The sequence below is a fragment of the Oryctolagus cuniculus genome, chromosome 9 (genome assembly GCF_051225735.1).
Source record: "Oryctolagus cuniculus isolate XC-2025 breed Fujian yellow rabbit chromosome 9, ASM5122573v1, whole genome shotgun sequence".
Lineage (NCBI taxonomy): Eukaryota > Metazoa > Chordata > Mammalia > Lagomorpha > Leporidae > Oryctolagus > Oryctolagus cuniculus.
This window is the reverse complement of record NC_142875.1, coordinates 45,497,616-45,515,220: the sequence shown is the minus strand read 5'-3', so window position 1 is coordinate 45,515,220 and position 17,605 is coordinate 45,497,616. Positions and strand designations below refer to the sequence as shown.

The 17,605-nt window shown below is 37.2% G+C and overlaps 1 long non-coding RNA gene across 1 annotated transcript in view; it reads right to left on the bottom strand.

The window, feature by feature from the left end:
- The window catches only part of LOC149124557 (uncharacterized), a 28,458-nt gene extending 11,670 nt beyond the window's left edge, over window positions 1-16,788 (bottom strand). The window contains exon 1 of the long non-coding RNA XR_016213737.1: window positions 16,178-16,788. This is a non-coding gene — a long non-coding RNA (uncharacterized LOC149124557). The remainder of the gene's footprint in view (window positions 1-16,177) is intronic.
- Between the last annotated feature and the right edge of the window lie 817 nt (window positions 16,789-17,605).

The following is a 17,605-nucleotide window of genomic DNA, read 5'->3' as shown; positions in this document are numbered from 1 at the left end:
AAAGAGAGAGAAGGGGGGGGGAGAGAATCTTCCCTCTGCTGGTTCACTTCCCAGATGGCTACAATGGCCAGAGCTGGGCCGATCCAAATCCAGGAGCTTCTTTCGGGTCTCCTATGTGGATGCAGGGTCCCAAGCATTTAGGCCATCTTCTACTGCTGTCCAAGGCCATAGCAGAGAGCTGGATAGATAGAGCAGCCAGGGTCTCGAACCAGTGCCCATATGGAATACTGGCACTGCAGTGGTGGCTTTACCCTCTATGCTACAGTGCTGGCCCCTAGTTCTAACTCTTAATTTTATTTATCCATTCTTGTTTTTTAGTAACATTGGCTTCTGTTTACCACTAAGCCTTTAAAATATAGACATTTTAAAAATTTTGACCATGAGCTAAATAAATGTTGTTGCCTTAAGTTACTGAGTTCTGAACTGGTTAGTTGTGTAGCCATAGTAACGGGAACAGTTAGGGAGGTTATGATCCCCTTGGCTGTGCAGCCCATCATCTTCATTTACTATTTCATCTTCATTTGTGAACAGTGGGAATTCTGCATTCCCACAAGTATTTTCATCCAAAAATAAAATTCCCTTTACATAGGAATATATAGCTTTAAGATTTTCAATCAGAAAACCTTGTTGAAAAATTTGACACCAACAGATGATGCAGAGGAGCATAAACCCTGGGGCTAATGGGCTTTGCGTCCAGGCTGTAAATTTTTAGCCACTGTTTAATTTCATAAGTTTTTCTCAATAATTTCACCTTTTCTTTAGATTGCTGAGTTAGTTTTGGTAAGTACCATGCTTTAAGAAATTGCTCAGAAGTTAGTGTTCTGGCATAGTGGGTTAAGCTACTCTTTGTGGTGCTGGTGTCTTCTCTTAGAGCACTGGTTCAAGTCCTGGCTGCTCCATTTAAAGTCCAGCTCCCTGCTCATGTGCCTGGGAAAGCAGAAGATGACCCAAGTGGTTGGGCCCTTACCACCTAAATGGGAGCCCCTGAGGAGTTCCTGATTCCTGACTTCATCCTAATGCAGCCCTGGCTATTGTGGCCATTTGGGGAGTATATCAGTAGATGGAAGATTCTCTTAATCAGTTTCTCCCTGTTCTCTAGCACCCTGCCCTTTACATAAATTAACACTTTCCATTTTGCTCATCACTAAAGGTTTTGATTTTAAAACAATTTTAAAATTTGAGTGCTCCCATCCATTGGTTCATTCCCCCAAATGCCTGTAGTATGATTTTGATCCATAGATATGTTTTATAACATTCATATTTTAAATCTTTTTCATGTGTGACAATTTCTCCCTTGAATTACACCTTCTGTGCTTTTATTAATTAATCTCACTAGTGATATTTCTATTTTATTCAACTTCACAAATAATCAATCTTTGACATTTTGTTCTTCACTACTGAAACTTTTTAAAAAATTGTTTATTTCTTTGTCTCCATAAAGCTTTAAGAAATTCACTGACTCTGACATTATGTTCTTCTCAAAGCTGAGGATACTTAACTCTTGCAAAATCAAATATCTTAAGTCATTCTATATCAAATATTTTTTAAATGAGGCTATAAAATGATAGCTGTGTTGAAGAATTAGGTAAATTATTTCAAGTTTTTAGAAGTTTAAGGAGTCCTCACTATTAGGAATGGGATGCTTCAAAAGAGTGGCAATGGAAGTTGCTGGAGAAAATGTTTCAAAAATTAGATTTGGTAGACTGATAAATCTTCAAAAGATTCGCAGTTTTCAGTCTTAGCACAAAAGGGAATGACTACGAAGACTTCAGTTCAATTTAAGTCATGAATGACTGTGAGCAAATGATCCATCAAAATATATTGATGAGGAAGCACAGGGAGAGAATGTGGATCTGAAGCAAGGAGAACATTGTACATGAGGGTGAAAAATAATGTTCAAGCTTTGGAAAGCACGGTTAGAAGAATGCATCATGACTGTTTCCTGGCTCTGCGATCGATAGTGTGAGGTGAGAGGAGCAGCTTCTGTTTGTGGAGACTGCAGAACATGTAATTTCCAAGGGAAATCCAGGTTTCAGTTTGTAGAAGGAAACAAATGTTTCTGTGGATAGTCAATGAACACAGTGAATTTTGAAGTACATTGAAATTGGTTGTATCACCAGCTAGAAGGAATAGGAAGCTGAATATTGAGAGTAAAGAAATGAGTAAGTTGAACATAAAATCCTCAGTATCAGCAGCATGGAGAGATGGAACACATCAAACTATGAATGTTAAAGATCACCCTATTGGGCTGACAAGGTCAAGTAGATCAGTGACAATAAAACAATGGGCACTGGTGAGTTATTTGGGGGTAGCCTGGTTAGGCATCTGGCATAACCTTAATAGGTGCTGACTCACTCTAGTCTAAGTAGAAAAGAATGGTGAAATTATGTTGAATTATGTTTAAAAGATAAAGAGCTCTGGGAAAGGCATATAGTACATCAGTTAAAAGGCCGGTTTGCATGCCAACATCCCTTATCAGTGTCTGGGTTTGAGTCCCAGCTCCACTCCCTATTCCAACTTGCTGCTAATGTACAACCTGGGACGCAGCAAATGATGATTCCAGTCTGCTATCCACGTGAGAGACCTATATTGAGTTCCTGGCTCCTGCCTTCAGTCTGGCCCAGTCCTGGATGTTGCAGGCATTTGAGGAATGAACCAACAGTAGGAAGATCTCTATCAGTTTGTCTGACTTCCCAATGAGTGAAATAAAAAAAAAAAAAAAATAGACAAAGAGTTCAAGAATGCATTGTAATTTTAGTGAGTAATTTAATCTGGCAGTTAGGGAATTCTGGTATCAAAAGTCACAGGAACCAAGAGCACTTAGTTGCTAGGTTGAGGTAGTTGGCCTGCCTTCTCTTTTTTTTTTTTTTTTTTCTTTCTTTTTTTGACAGGCAGAGTGGACAGTGAGAGAGAGAGACAGAGAGAAAGGTCTTCCTTTGCCGTTGGTTCACCCTCCAATGGCCGCCACGGCCGGCGAACCGCGCTGATCCGATGGCAGGAGCCAGGTGCTTCTCCTGGTCTCCCATGGGGTGCAGGGCCCAAGCACTTGAGCCATCCTCCACTGCATTCCCGGGGCCATAGCAGGGAGCTGGCCTGGAAGAGGGGCAACCAGGACAGAATCCGGCGCCCCGACCGGGACTAGAACCCAGTGTGCCGGCGCCGCAAGGCGGAGGATTAGCCTAGTGAGCTGCGGCGCCGGCTGGCCTGCCTTCTCTTTGCTGTTCCTCCCCACTGTCCTCTCCTGCACTGTATGACAAGGAGTAGTAGAGGCCTTGTGTGATACCAAACAAGGAAACCTCTTTCCCTGGTGATACTAGTAGCTTGATATTCTCTTCAGAAGTATTTGTGGTTATTACACTGTACTTTTTGACATTAATACTCCCACTTTATCCTTTAAATTACCCACTATGAATGATAAAAGTTATTTCCAGTACATTTTCATTTAAGGATAATGATCACTAATGACTACAAATCTGAGACTTCCTCAGCTCAGAAAGCTTGAATATAGCTAGAGAAGATTTGCAGAGCTGGGTATTAATGATAAATATTGAAAATTAGCCTTCTTATTGGGATAGAAAATGATATTTAGATGGCTAATTTGTAAAGAAAATTAAAACCTATAGTTGCTAACTACTTTAGGCTTGGTATTCCTTATGAAGTCACTATCCTTGTATCTCTTCAAATGAAATATTTACATCTTTCATGTAATTGCAACTTAACGTGTTAGAGACAGTCCTGGATTTGCTAATTTTGTCATGCCAGCACTTCCTTTTGCACATGCTATATCCCTTTCCCTACACTACAATTAGCTTGTATTCTCCACATCTATAATAGCATCAAAGTACATAAAAACTTCATTTGATTATTCTACATATAATTATTTATTGGTTTAAAAACATCAAATTCTTTACAATTGATTTGGAAATTGTTTAGGTGTTTTGCTTATTTCCATTGATAATTTTTATTAAATCTGAATAATTATATTAAGAAGAGAAAAAAAAACACTATTCCCCAACAGAGAAGATAAGGGCTGTAAACAATAATCAAATATCAAAATGTCACTTTTGCTCATATATGTAGAGAGTTAAGCATTTGACTACAAAATAAACTGAAAGTATATCATCATAAAAATAAAGAAAGGAATGAGGAAGGAGGGTGGGTGGGTAGTATCACTATGCTCCTAAATCTGTATAAATGAAATTTGTTTAACATATATAAGTAAAAATATTTTAGAAATATGAAAAATTGCCTGATTTCTCTTGTTTTTGGCTCTTTATATGCTTACCAATGTTATTTTATGCAAAAGTAAATGATAAGTATATGATCACCTTCTGCTTTTCCATTTTTTAACTTATTTCCTCTGGCTTTCCTTCTTCACCGTCCCACCTGGAAACATTGAACCTCTACCAATGCAGTTTTAACTTACATCCTTTCTTGTAGAAACTTTAGCCTTCCTGGTTCACATTCAGATCTAGATTAGAACCTCATGAACAAACACACGGGAACCCATTTGCTCCCACTTCAGTTTTCTCCTTTTACATTGAGGGTTTTGTAAGTTGAACTGGACTTTGTCTTAGAATTCTAGTTTCATTCCAAAATAGATCAATTTTGAGAATGTTGCCTGTTAGAAGCTTAACTCAAAATCCAGTAATGTTGGATCTAACGGATCTAACTTCCATGGCTCTCTGAACTCTGGATATTGAATTTTTTATCCCTGCCATAGAAAAGCTATTGCTCATCAGTGTCTAAAATCTGATGGATCTTATAAAATAATTTGGCATCTTACCCTACTCTACCTTGAAATAATTCTGTAGCTAGTATTTACAGATATTTCAATTTGCCCAGAATTTTTTTATGATCTAGATTACAGGTTTTATTCAAAATCTTAACTCCATATGGATAACAAAACGAGTGTCCAGTAAGATGTCAATTGCTGTACCATATATCTTCCATTGGCCTGACAATCACCTTCCTTACACATTAATAGCACTCCATAATTCTCAAAAAATCCAACCTAATTCTGGGTACAAAGTGGTCTAATCTTGCCTACTTAGAATTTGAAATGTGCATTTGGTTCAGTAAGGCATAGGTGTGGATGCTCACATCCCATACTGTACTGCCTGGGTTCTGGTCCTTGCTCTTCTTATGATGTGCTCGCTAGGAAGCAACAGATGATAGCTCAAACATTTAGGTCTCTGCTACCCACATGGAAAACCCAGACTGAGTTCTGAGCTCCTGGTTTTGCCAGTGTTGACTGCTGTGGATGTCTGGGGAGTGAAACACTGGTTTTGAGTTCTCCATCTCTCAAATAGATATGCCTAGCTACACGATCCACTTCAAGGACTTTGAAATTTCTATTGTAGATAGGGTAGTAGGTACCGAAAATAACAATGAAAACACAATGTTACACAGCATGGTCTTTGAGAAACATAGCTTTTAAAAATACCTACACATAGAAAAACAACTTTTATAGTTGAATCATCCTGACTTTATTGACTGTATAATTCTTGTCTAATAGTAAAGACCACAGAGACCAAGGTTGGCTTCTAAGCTATCCTATTTCAACCAGCCTCGAATATGACATGCTAAGATTAATAATATATAATATGGGCACCCCACTATGAGAAACTATACTATGGGGGCTGGAGTTAAACTTACTAGTTTACAATAAGAAAGGAAAGATAATAGTCATAATAAATAAACTTATTTGCCTGGTGTCTTTCCAATGGGACTTGATATTCTCCAAACTATTTCATGGAGTTAGCCCTAAACCTAAATTTGAATAATTCAGTTAGATACAGGGTCCATCTCTCTCATCTTAGAGCTTTTCTTTACTCATAAACCATAAAAGGCTAGGGGTTTTCTTATTGTATCCCATCCTCAGTTCTATGGAGAAAAGCCCATTTTATGGAGAATAATCATTAATGAAATACCATTCATTTTGATATATCTACATTTTTGTCATCATGTCTATTTTGTTGAAATATGACACATATTAGTCATTGAGTCTTAGAGATCATTAAACCACACGTGTCTTAAATCATGTATAATATTGTCCAAAGGCTTTCCTTTTGATATTAATGTACAAAATATTTGTTTTGTGTTGTTCTCATGAAAAACAATGAGATTTGGATTTGTTTACACTAAAGGAAAAATAGCATATAAAGGCAATTATTTAATTATTTTATTAATCAACTGTGACAGCTATGTGACAGCTATGGAAGCCATTTAATAAAAATGCAGTATTACCCTGCCTATTTTGACTGCAATATACACATTTCATAATTATTTCCGAATAATTTTACACAGATATGTAAGATACTTTAAAGTGAACATTTTCCCCAATTGATTCTGATAGAGGTATAACCTGTTCTTATGATCCAAATATTTCTATTTCATGAAATTCAGCACAAATAATCTACCCATGTTTCCTTCCCCTTTTCTCCTTCTTTTGCCAAAATCCTCTTTCCTATTTATTATTTTTTTTTTATTTTTGACAGGCAGAGTGGACAGTGAGAGAGAAACAGAGAGAAAGGACTTCCTTTTGCTGTTGGTTCACCCTCAAATGGCTGCCTCGGCCAGCGCGCTGTGGCCGGAGCATCTCGCTGATCTGAAGCCAGGAGCCAGGTGCCAGCCTGTTCTTCCACTGCACTCCCGGACCATAGCAGAGAGCTGGTCTGGAAGAGGGGCAACTGGGACAGAATCCGGCGCCCTGACTGGGACTAGAACCTGGTGTGCCGGCGCTGCAAGGCCGAGGATTAGCCTATTGAGCCACCGCGCTGGGGTGCTGGCCCTCCTATTTATTTTATTTACTTTTATTTCTACAAATACCTATATGATACTTATATTTACATGACCATGCCATTTTCAAATGAGAAAAAAATGCATGAATAAATGTACAAAAATCAGTTGAATTTCTGTGCATTAATAGCTCATTTTCTGAAAAGGAAATTAAGAAAGTAATCTAATTACAATGTTGTCAAACATAAAATAGTTAGGCATATGCTTAACAAAAGAGGTGAAAGCCTTGTACAATGAAAACTATAAAATCCTGATGAAAGAATTAAAGCAGGCATAGATAAAAGGAAAGACATTCCATGTTCAACGACTGAAAATATGGATATTGTTAAAATATCTATACTACTCAAATAATCTACAGATTCAATTTAATCCCTATCAAAATCTTGAGGACATTTCTTTTAAATAGAAATAGAACAAGCAATCCTTTTATTGATATGGAACCACAACAGACTCCAAACAGCCAAAGCAATCTTAAAGAAAAACACAAAGCTAGAGGCATCATATTTCCTGATTTCAAGATTTATTACAATTCTATGGTAATCAGAATTGTATGATACTAGCATTAAAATAGACACATATACCAAGAGAGAACAGAGAGCCGATAAGTAAATTAATGCATATATAAATTAAATGGTCTTTGACAAGGTGACCAAAAATAGAAAATGAGGAAATCAAATTTTCTTCACCAAATGGTACTGTAGATATACACATGCAAATGAATGAAATTGAACTTTTATCTTACACCACAAAAATTCAAACTGGATTCAAGATTAAACATGAAACCAGAAAGTAAAACTCCTACAAGAAATCACAGGAAAAAACTTTTAACACTGGCTTTGGTAATGAGATTTGTGGATTTAACAAGAGAACACAAAAGATTAGATCCAGCTAAAAAACTTCTACACAGCAAAGGAAATAATCAACAAAATGAGCATACAGAATGGAAGAAAAATTTGCAAATTATCTAATAAAGGGTTAATAATGAAACTACATAAGGAGTGCCTGCAATTCAATAGCAACTGCTAACATTTGATTAAAAACAGGTGAAAGAAAAGAAAAAATTTCCAAAGACCTACAAATGACTAATAAGTATAATCACACTTCACATAACAATGTTTTGATCAAGAAGGATGATACATACGATAGTGATCCTGTGAGATTATAATGGAAAGGCAAAATACCTATCACCTAGTTACACTGTTATTGTCACAACCATAACTTGTCAATGGGTGATGCTGTTACAAACAAACCTATGTACTGCCCTTTGTATAACACTATAGGAAATACAATTATGTATTGTACATAATACTTGAGAATGATAATGAATGACTATGCTACTGGTTGTTTACTATATTTTGTGTTCCTTCCACTTTAAAAAATTTACTGTAAAATAACATGCCATGTTACACTGCCAGGAGCCTTATATAACTTGTGCATTAAGAGTACACATCCACTGAAATCAATCCCAGAAGTTTGCACGATGATAAAATCTCCTGATGCTGAAGTTCCCAGAACTATCCCTGTCACTGTCACGCATGACTGTATATAAAAAGGTGATAAACATCACTAAAAAACCAAAAAGATGAATATTTATGATAAAGGGAATGTGCACTCTTGTACATTTTAGTAAGAAATGTATTTGGTGCAGCCATTACAGAAGGCAGTATGTAGTTTCATCAACTCTTAAAAATAGTATTATTGTATGACTCAATCCTACCACAGGGTATATATACAAAGAAAATAAAATCAGGATCTCAGAAAGATATCTTCATACCCATGTTCATTAAAGCATTATCTGCAATAGTCAAGAATGCAAATAAATTGTCAATGTGTGAATAATGAAAATGTGGTGTGAAGATGCAGTGGAATATTTTCAGCCTTCAAAAAAGTAAACATAATCTCTTTGACACCTAATCCTATCTTTTGATCAATTATGAACTGAAATTGATCACTAGGATTAGTGAGATGGCTTGGTATATGCCACCTTGATGGGATTGAATTGGAATTCTCTGGTACATTTCTAGCTCTACCATTAGGGCTAAGTCCGAGTGAGCATGTGCCAAACTATACATTTCCTCCCTCTCTTATATATAACAGGGATCATTTTTCAGTTAATTTTAAATGCCTAAGAATAATTGTGTGTTAATTAAAGAGTTCAACCAATGGTATTAAGTAGAACAAAAAAATACTAAAAGGAGTAAAATAGTAAGTTGTTCCTTGACAAGACAAGGGCTGATCAAGTCATTGTTTCTCATACTGTCCATTTCACTTCTACAGGTTTCCTTTTAGGTGTTCAGTTAATTGTCACCGATCAGGGAGAACATATGATATTTATCCCTTTGGGACCGATTATTTCACTCAGCATGATGTTTTCCAGATTCCTCCATTTTGTTGCAAATTATCAGATTTCGTTGTTTACTGCTGTATAGTATTCTATAGAGTACAAATCCCATAATTTCTTTATCTAGTCTTCTGTTGATGGGCATTTAGGTCGATTCCATGTCTTAGCTATTGTGAATTGAGCTTCAATAAACACTGAGGTGCAGACAGCTCTTTTATTTGACAATTTAATTTCCTTTGGGTGAATTCCAAGGAATGTGATGGCTGGGTTGTATGGTAGGGCTATATTCAGGTTTTTGAGCAATCTCCAAACTGACTTCCATAAATAAGACCAGTGTCTGCAAATAACAATTGACATAATTAAAAAGGAGAGAATGATCCTACATGGGAAGCAGGATACACAGCAGACTCATAGAATAGCAAATGCCCTAAACAACACTCTGGCCTCAGAATCAGCCCTTAAAGCATTCAGATCTGGCTAAAAAGCCCATGACATTTTCGCAGGCATGGAAAGCCAAGACACTATTGCAAAAAATATATAATGACCTAAATGAAAGATCTCTGTGAGTGAGATCATAGCAGAAAGAACAGGTCATCAAAGAAAGAGGTACTATTCTCTGAATGGAGGAGAGCACTTCCACTTTGATGATGGCCTGGTCTAAATAAGATTGGAGTTGGTGAACTCAAGAAGCCTTGGCAGCTCATGACAAGAGCCTCAGGTGATTACTGATGTCATAAATAAGAGTGTCATTTGTTAAATCAACAACTGGAGTCACAGTGCACCTGTTCCCCTTGTAGGGCCTCTGTCCTTAATGTGTTGCACTATGAGAATTAATGGTAAAACTACTACTCAAACAGTACCCTATACTTTGTGTGTCTGTGGGTGCAGTCTGTTGAAATCTTTACTTAGTATGATCTTCTGTATATAGATAATTGAAAATGAATCTTGATGAAGAATGGGATGGGAGAGGGAGTGGAAGATGGCATGGTTGTGGGTGGGAAATAGGTTATGGGGGAAAAGCCACTATAATTCAAATTTGTACTTTGTAATTTTATATTTATTAAATAAAAGTTAAAAAAGTAAATGTTTGCAACAACATGGATGGACTGAGAGGATGTTATGCTAAGAGCGATAAACTGGACCAGAAAGACAGATATGAAATAGCACTTTGATGATGAACCTACAACACTACATGGTACTACTTATATGATCAACTTAAAATGGTCAAATACACATAGAGAAGCGGAAAGTAGAGTGAGGTTTTATAGACACCCAGGAGGGGAAGGATTAGTAAATGGTTTAAAGTTTCATTCATATAATGTAAATAAGCCCTGGATATTGACCATACAGAGTAATAATTAGAAAAAATACATTTGCTAGGGTGTAGATCCTGTATTATGTATTTTTATCACACAAACTCACATTAGTAATAACAGGCTAGAAGAAACCTACAGGTGATGTTTTGCCTTAAGGTATATCCTGTGCAGTTGATTCCGCAGGTATATATTTGTACATATCTCTAAAATCATCACACTCTATAAATATGTGAAGTTTTTTCTGTGACTCATACCTAAATAAAGTAGTTAAGATAAAAGATGCATGCATTTTTAAAGTTCAACAATCAATTCACAAATTAATAATGTTGTACTAGTATACTGTTATTATATTTGCCACAACAGCTCAAATGGTAATAGAGTTGTAAGGGAAATATATATGAATATATCATTTCTGTAATCTTTCTTTTTAAATATTTATTTATTTGAAAGTCATGGTGGGGAGTGAAGAAACAGAAAGAGAAAAGGGATCTTCCATTATCTGTTTCACTCCCCTGATAGCCGCAATGACCGGGTCTGGGCCAGGCCAAAGTCAGGAGTTGGGAGCTTCTTCCAAGTTTCCAACGTGAGTTCAGGATTCCAAGAATTTGGGCCATCCTCTTCTGCTTTCCCAGGCCACCAGCAGAGAGATGGATTGGAAATGAAGCAGCCAAGAATTATGCCAGCACCCATAGGGGATGAGGGCCTCACAGGCAGCAGCTTAACCCATTATGCCACAATGCCGACCCTGTGCACATCCTTTTTCAAAAGCATAAGGTGAAAGAAGATTTTAAATGACTGAAAGCCTAGAAAGTGCCCTGACTTTGAGCAAAATAACATAAATCAAAGAATGTAGGCAAAGCACAAATCTCAGAGTAAACACAGGGTCAAAGCATTCCTATTCCCCACACCGAATGAAAAAAGCAAGCAAAGAAACTAAAAAGTAAAAGCGTAAAAGAATACAATAGCCTTAATCAAGCTGGGAAGAGGTAAACACTCAAATTCAATAGTTTGAAAATTGTTAACCACAGAAGAAAAGCAACGATTAAATGTGACTGAAACTCTGCCTCTTCTAGTGATGACCAGTAGGTAAGAGGTTGCTGGAGTCGATGTTGCTGTTCTTGCTATAAGAGTACATTCTCCCTTAGTAATAGAAATCTAAATTTTAGCTTGTAATGAAAACATGTAAGATAAAGGTAACAATTACTAGCTATCTTGGAGATAAGTATTGGAAATGACTTAGTTTTGGCCAATATGTTGTAAAATCAACTGGTGTGTGCAATGTAGCAGGCGTACTTAAAAGAATATATAATCTGTTTCCTCATTTTGTCGGCTGGTAGACGTACTGACTGAAGATGCAGTTTTACTGAAATACGAAGTGGAATTTGGTATAAAAATGGACTGGATCACTTAAGATCCTAGAACTGCCATATTCCTGTACTACCCATAGGACTTAGTGATAGGGAATATCATTTTTGATTTTTGTCATCATTATATGGAGTCTTTCCTGACTGAAAATAACCTCACTATTGATGAGGAAGGGCATCAATTAATGAAACATACCTATCTTCTTTCAGTTTTCATTCAAATCAGAATACCAGTCTTACAAAGATCCTCACTGAACGGGTCTCCTTTCCTTCCCTCCTTACCCAGAGTCATAGAGAGGCAGCAGCTTGGCTCAACAGACTCAGATTTATCCTCGACTGGGCATATGCAAATTTATGTTCACCCTGAATTGTTTGTGTAAGAGACAAATGTTCACTTTGAACACCAGAGTATAAAGTCTCTCAATTTGCTTAGAAGGTAAGAAAGAGAGAGGAGTAATTTATTAGTAATGTCAACCCCAAACAAATTTCATGGAAAAAAAAAGAAAACATTCTTTCTCAGAATTTAGAAGGAAGGGAATCTGATGTACAGAAATCAAGCAACTCAGAGAAAACATGATCTAGAATTCTGGTTAAGAGCCCTGCTCTGCAATCACATATTAGTAGATCTGCTAACATGTACTACGTAGTCTTTTTGCTCAAAGGCAGGCACAATGCAAGGGTACTTCAAAAAGTTCACGGAAATAGAATTAAAATAATTTTAGTGCAAAAAATGTAAATCCAGGCAGTTTTCACATAAATCATACTTTTCATTAATTTTTATAAAAGTTCTCATATAAACGGATTTAATTTTTTTTTTGAACCAAATATACTGTTAATTCCATTTTCGGGCACTTTTTGAAGTACCTGCATAGATCTCAAAGAATATGCTATCTGGGCTGGCCTCGTGGCATAGTGGATAAAGCCAAAACCTGTGACACAGGTGCTGGTTCATGTCCCAGCTGCTCTCCTTCTGATCCAGCTTCCTGCTGATGACCTGTGAAGAGTAGTGAGAGATGCTACAAGTGCTTTGACCCTTGTCACCCATGTGGGAGACCTAGAGAAGGTTCCTGACTCCAGGCCTTGGCCTAGCCCAGCCCAGGGAGCTATAGCCCTCTGGGGAGTGAACCAGTGGATGGAAGATCTCTGTCTCTCCCTTCCTAACTCTGACTTTAGAAAAATATGAATCTTTTTTTAAAAAAACTATACCATCATCATATCATCAAGATACTTACTGCCTACTAGTTTTAAAGGAAAAAAAAAGCAAAAAAATTGGCATAGAAGGAATCAAATTTAAAGGAACAAGATGTGAGATGTAAGGCAGTTATGGGTGTACTAGAGGAAAACACAAAGATATTTTGGAAAATTTAGTATTTCTGAGTATAAATTTCGTGGGTGAGGTAGAACAACATTCTCATTTCTCATACATTTTGTCTACGGAGATCAAATGAGAAACGGTGAAAACTCTGGTTATAGCTTACTAAGTTGCTAGACATTGTATAGTGTTTTTATCATACTCACTCATCTATTCCCTTAGTTTTAGGAACTCCTATTTTTGGAGTTTTTACCACATGTGTCTGCAAAATTTAATTCTTCCTATTGATTTTTTTTTTTTTTTGACAGGCAGAGTGGACATGAGAAAGAGAAAGGTCTTCCTTTGCCATTGGTTCACCCTCCAATGGCCGCCTTGGCCGGCGTGCTGCGGCCAGAGCATCGCGCTGATCCGAAGCCGGGAGCCAGGTGCTTCTCCTGGTCTCCCATGGGGTGCAGGGCCCAAGCACTTGGGCCATCCTCCAGTGCACTCCCGGGCCACAGCAGAGAGTTGGCCTGGAAGAGGGGCAACTGGGACAGAATCCGGCGCCCCAACCAGGATTAGAACCCCGTGTGCCGGCACCGCAAAGCGGAGGATTAGCCTAGTGAGCCGCGGCAAGTCTTTTCACATTTTAATCCTAGACTCTGAAACGGGGTAGTTATTTAGACTGCTCTTTAAACAAGACAGTGATATTTTACAGGCCTTATTGTCTTCAAGCAGCCATCATGTCCTTATTTATATATGAATATTTTAATCCAAGTATCTAATGACCAAAATCAAGTTGTCATGAAAATGGATTTCAGCATGGAATACCTTATTCACTCGATTTCCCATTATCTCCCCTGGATCTTCTTTGAGTGTATTTATTTTTCCATTAACAGATTACTATCTATATATTTCATAAGTTTTGTTTATTTTCTTCAGCCAGTTTTATTACTTGTACCTGATTGCATTCAGAAAACCACAGTAGCTTTTTCAGATCATTTTAAAGTTCCCTTTCTGCTTTCATCACATGTTATGGTTTGTGTCCTGTTGATATCCTTGAAAAAAAAATGTTGGGTTGGATTTACAAAGTTTTTCTAAAGAGAAGTGTGGCAAAAATAGTCTTGACACATAAGGTAGTTGCACAACCATAAAAGATATTTTTAGTCAAAATGATATAAATCAAATCTGATTTTCCTACATAAATAATGGTAAAATATTTCTGACTGAGAGGCACAGCAGTGAATTTTTAAAATAAATGCTAACATATTTTATATTTAATCCTGTATGAATAATTTTTAAAAATCTAAATACTAAATCTTTTTAAATGTATTAGTGGAACAAGCTTACCAATCATACACAATTTTCTTCAATATATTACTTACTATTGACTTCATAGTTACATTTTGCCCAAGGTAAATCACATATTAATAATTCCAGACATACTTATTTTGAAAAAAGGAAGAGGAATGAAATATTTTTAGTAGGTCATAGTGTTCTGAAATGCTTTCTCCCCTTTGGTAAGTAATTATAATGGACATGTTTGAGAAGACTTTTTTCTGCAGCTCTCCATATAATAGCCTGCGGAGAATTAAAAGAACATGGAGGCTTCAAAATAGAGTGAATCCTTTGATAAGCAAATCAAACTATAGATTTGAATGAAATCATATGTATGCTCTATGTGCTAACGAATTGATAATCTTTGTATAAAACTGGCTGAGGTTCATAAATGCAAAATTCTATAACCAGTCTATCAGCTGGCTTTCCCTGGGGACAGATGTGCAAAGATAACTTGAAATATGCTTCCAATGGAAATAGTCATATTGAGTTTTGACTTCTAATAACAACGTACTATCTGGTTTATGACAAAATTAAAATGTACATTTTCACTAAGAGCATTTGTATAATAAAAATAATCTGTTTTACATGTTCTTTGACACATGGAACATGCTCAGAAGTTATTTGTTAAACAAATGAACTAATGGCTTCTAGATAATAAAATAATCAATTGCAAGTTAAATGACTTTGTTTATATAGATCTCCACACAGAACCTAAACCAGCAATTTGACTACATTCAGTCCCCCCCCCCCACTAGTCAGTCATGTTTTGTATATTTGGCCATCACACTGGAGCACTAGCACTAACGCGATACTGCAACTACAGATATACTCACCACTTACACCTATGTGATTGGAGGCCACATAAATATTCAGTTAAGCTCTTTTAAATCTGCCTGCAAGTACCTTACTGGAGTTAAGGTGCTGTCAGGTTTTCTACCTTCATCATATTTATAGTAATGAGTGGTTTAATTGACTTCCCTACAGCAGAACTCTCTTCCTTTTGAATTAAAGTAAGAGTAAAGATGGGGATATTACACTCTATTAATAGTTTAAGATGTAATAAATGGCTCAACCAGAAATAGCTGACTCAGAGACAGACGAAGATATTTTAATTTCTCAACAATTCATATGCCAGGACTGATTCCCCAAGTACAGAATTGGAACACCGTGGGTTCTGCATGAATTCCCCCAAGGTCCAAATCAGAAACTCTGGGGGAGGAGTCTGCATCCTCTAGCAAACTTTCCTAGAGGTTACTGTACATTTAAAATTTTGTAAACCACCATAGTTTTTTCTGAATAATGAAAGAAAAAAAAAACGAGGGTTGTGCATTATCTTAAGCATTTTGTCATGGAGAATATATCCACATCAATAACCAATGACGGAAAAGGAAGTGTAACAATAGCAACAGCCATCGTATTAATGCTAGTGCTCTTAAATATTAACAGGCAAAAGGTAAGAAGATTAATATTTGCAGAGATAAATCATGAAGTGGCTACAGTACTTGGCAGTAGGAGCTACAAATCTTTCAGCACTAAGAGTTCCTTTGGGTGCGTTCCCAGCATGCTCTAGACACTATGCAAGATGCTCCTCCTCATGTTATTGCAGTAAAAATTCTCAGCAGCATCACATGATAGCTATTAGTGTCTACATTTTAAAGAAAAGAGGGTTAGGAAAGTAAGGTGAGAATAAAGAGGTAGGGCAGAAAAAGTGAAATTTACTAACCGCAGGAACACAGCGCCGCAAGGAGGTTTCTGGGGTGTAGGAGATTCACACGTTCCTAGAGTTGAGTTTCCTCTCATTCCTCCAAGTGTAGATTTTGAGAGCTCAAAATTCACTCACCCACACACTTTTGTTCCTTTCTTCTCCTCAGTTTGTAAGAGTCCAGTTTTTGTCGTTGTTTGTTTTTCTTTTGGAATGGCAGAGAGAGCGAGAGACCTGCAATCCTCTGTTTCACTCTCCAAAATGCCTGCAATAGCTGGGGCTGGGCCAGGCTGCAGTCAGAAGCCAGGAATATAAGCTGGGTGTCTCATATGGGTGGCAGGGACCCAAATACTTCAGTCATCACCTGCCTTCTCCCAGGGTGTGCAGTAGCAGGGAGCTGGAATCAGAAGTAGATCCAGGACTCAAACCCAGGCACTTGTTTGATCAGATACCAGCCATCCAAGCGAGTGGTAACCACAGGCCAAGCCTCTGAAGGGGAGCCGAGGTTTGGAGAGGCCTCCCCTCTGGCTGCTCTGCTGCAAAACACTTGAAATTAAGGCCTCTGTGTGGTATTTATAAAGTCCTATCCAGGAACCTTAGCCAGAGCTTGCTCACCCATCAAGCCAATCACTTGTGCTGGGTCACAAGTCAACCCTCCTCTGTATCTAGTATACTTAATTTTACTTCTCTTATTTTTCATCAAGATTTTACTCTATCTGCCTCTTCTACTGTACAACTTCTCCTAGCTAAAATATGTAGTTTCACCATTTGCACAGAAATGGATATTTTAGAAATGTATTTCTTCTTTTAGTGAGAACAACACTTTAAGTCTGACTATTTGCGAAGAGCTTCAGCCAAACAACTTTCACATGAGAGAGAGCAAGGGGAGAAGGTGGCTGAAAGTGAAAAGACAAACACAGGAAACCCTTATTCTCATTTGGCTGGTTGGTTTTCTGATTTTCTTTGTTACTCTGTTATTTTAATTTTTTAAATATTATTATTTGATCAATAGAGAGATGGAATCAGACAGAGGTCCTTTCTGCTAGTTATTTCTCCAAATGCCCTTGATGGCTAGGGCTGGACTGGGGCTGAACCCAGAAGCCAGAAAATCAATACAGGTCTCACACCTTGGTGGCAGAGACTCAACTTCTTGAGCCATCACCTGTTGCCTCCCAGAGTCTGTGTCACCAGGAAGCTGGATTCGGAAGAAGAGCTGGGACTTGAACCGAGTACTGTGATGTGAGACATGAGCTTCGTAATGGATGTGTCTTAATCATTGGGCCAAATGCCTGCCCCAGTATTCTATTTTTTTTTTTAAAGATGTAACTTCATTTCCAATCTCTCTAGATATACTAATTTTTATTATTCTCTTTTTAATTACATATTTCATCAGGGATCTTTTTTTTTTTTTTTGTCTTTTTCATCTTGGTTATCTTCCATGCCATAGTT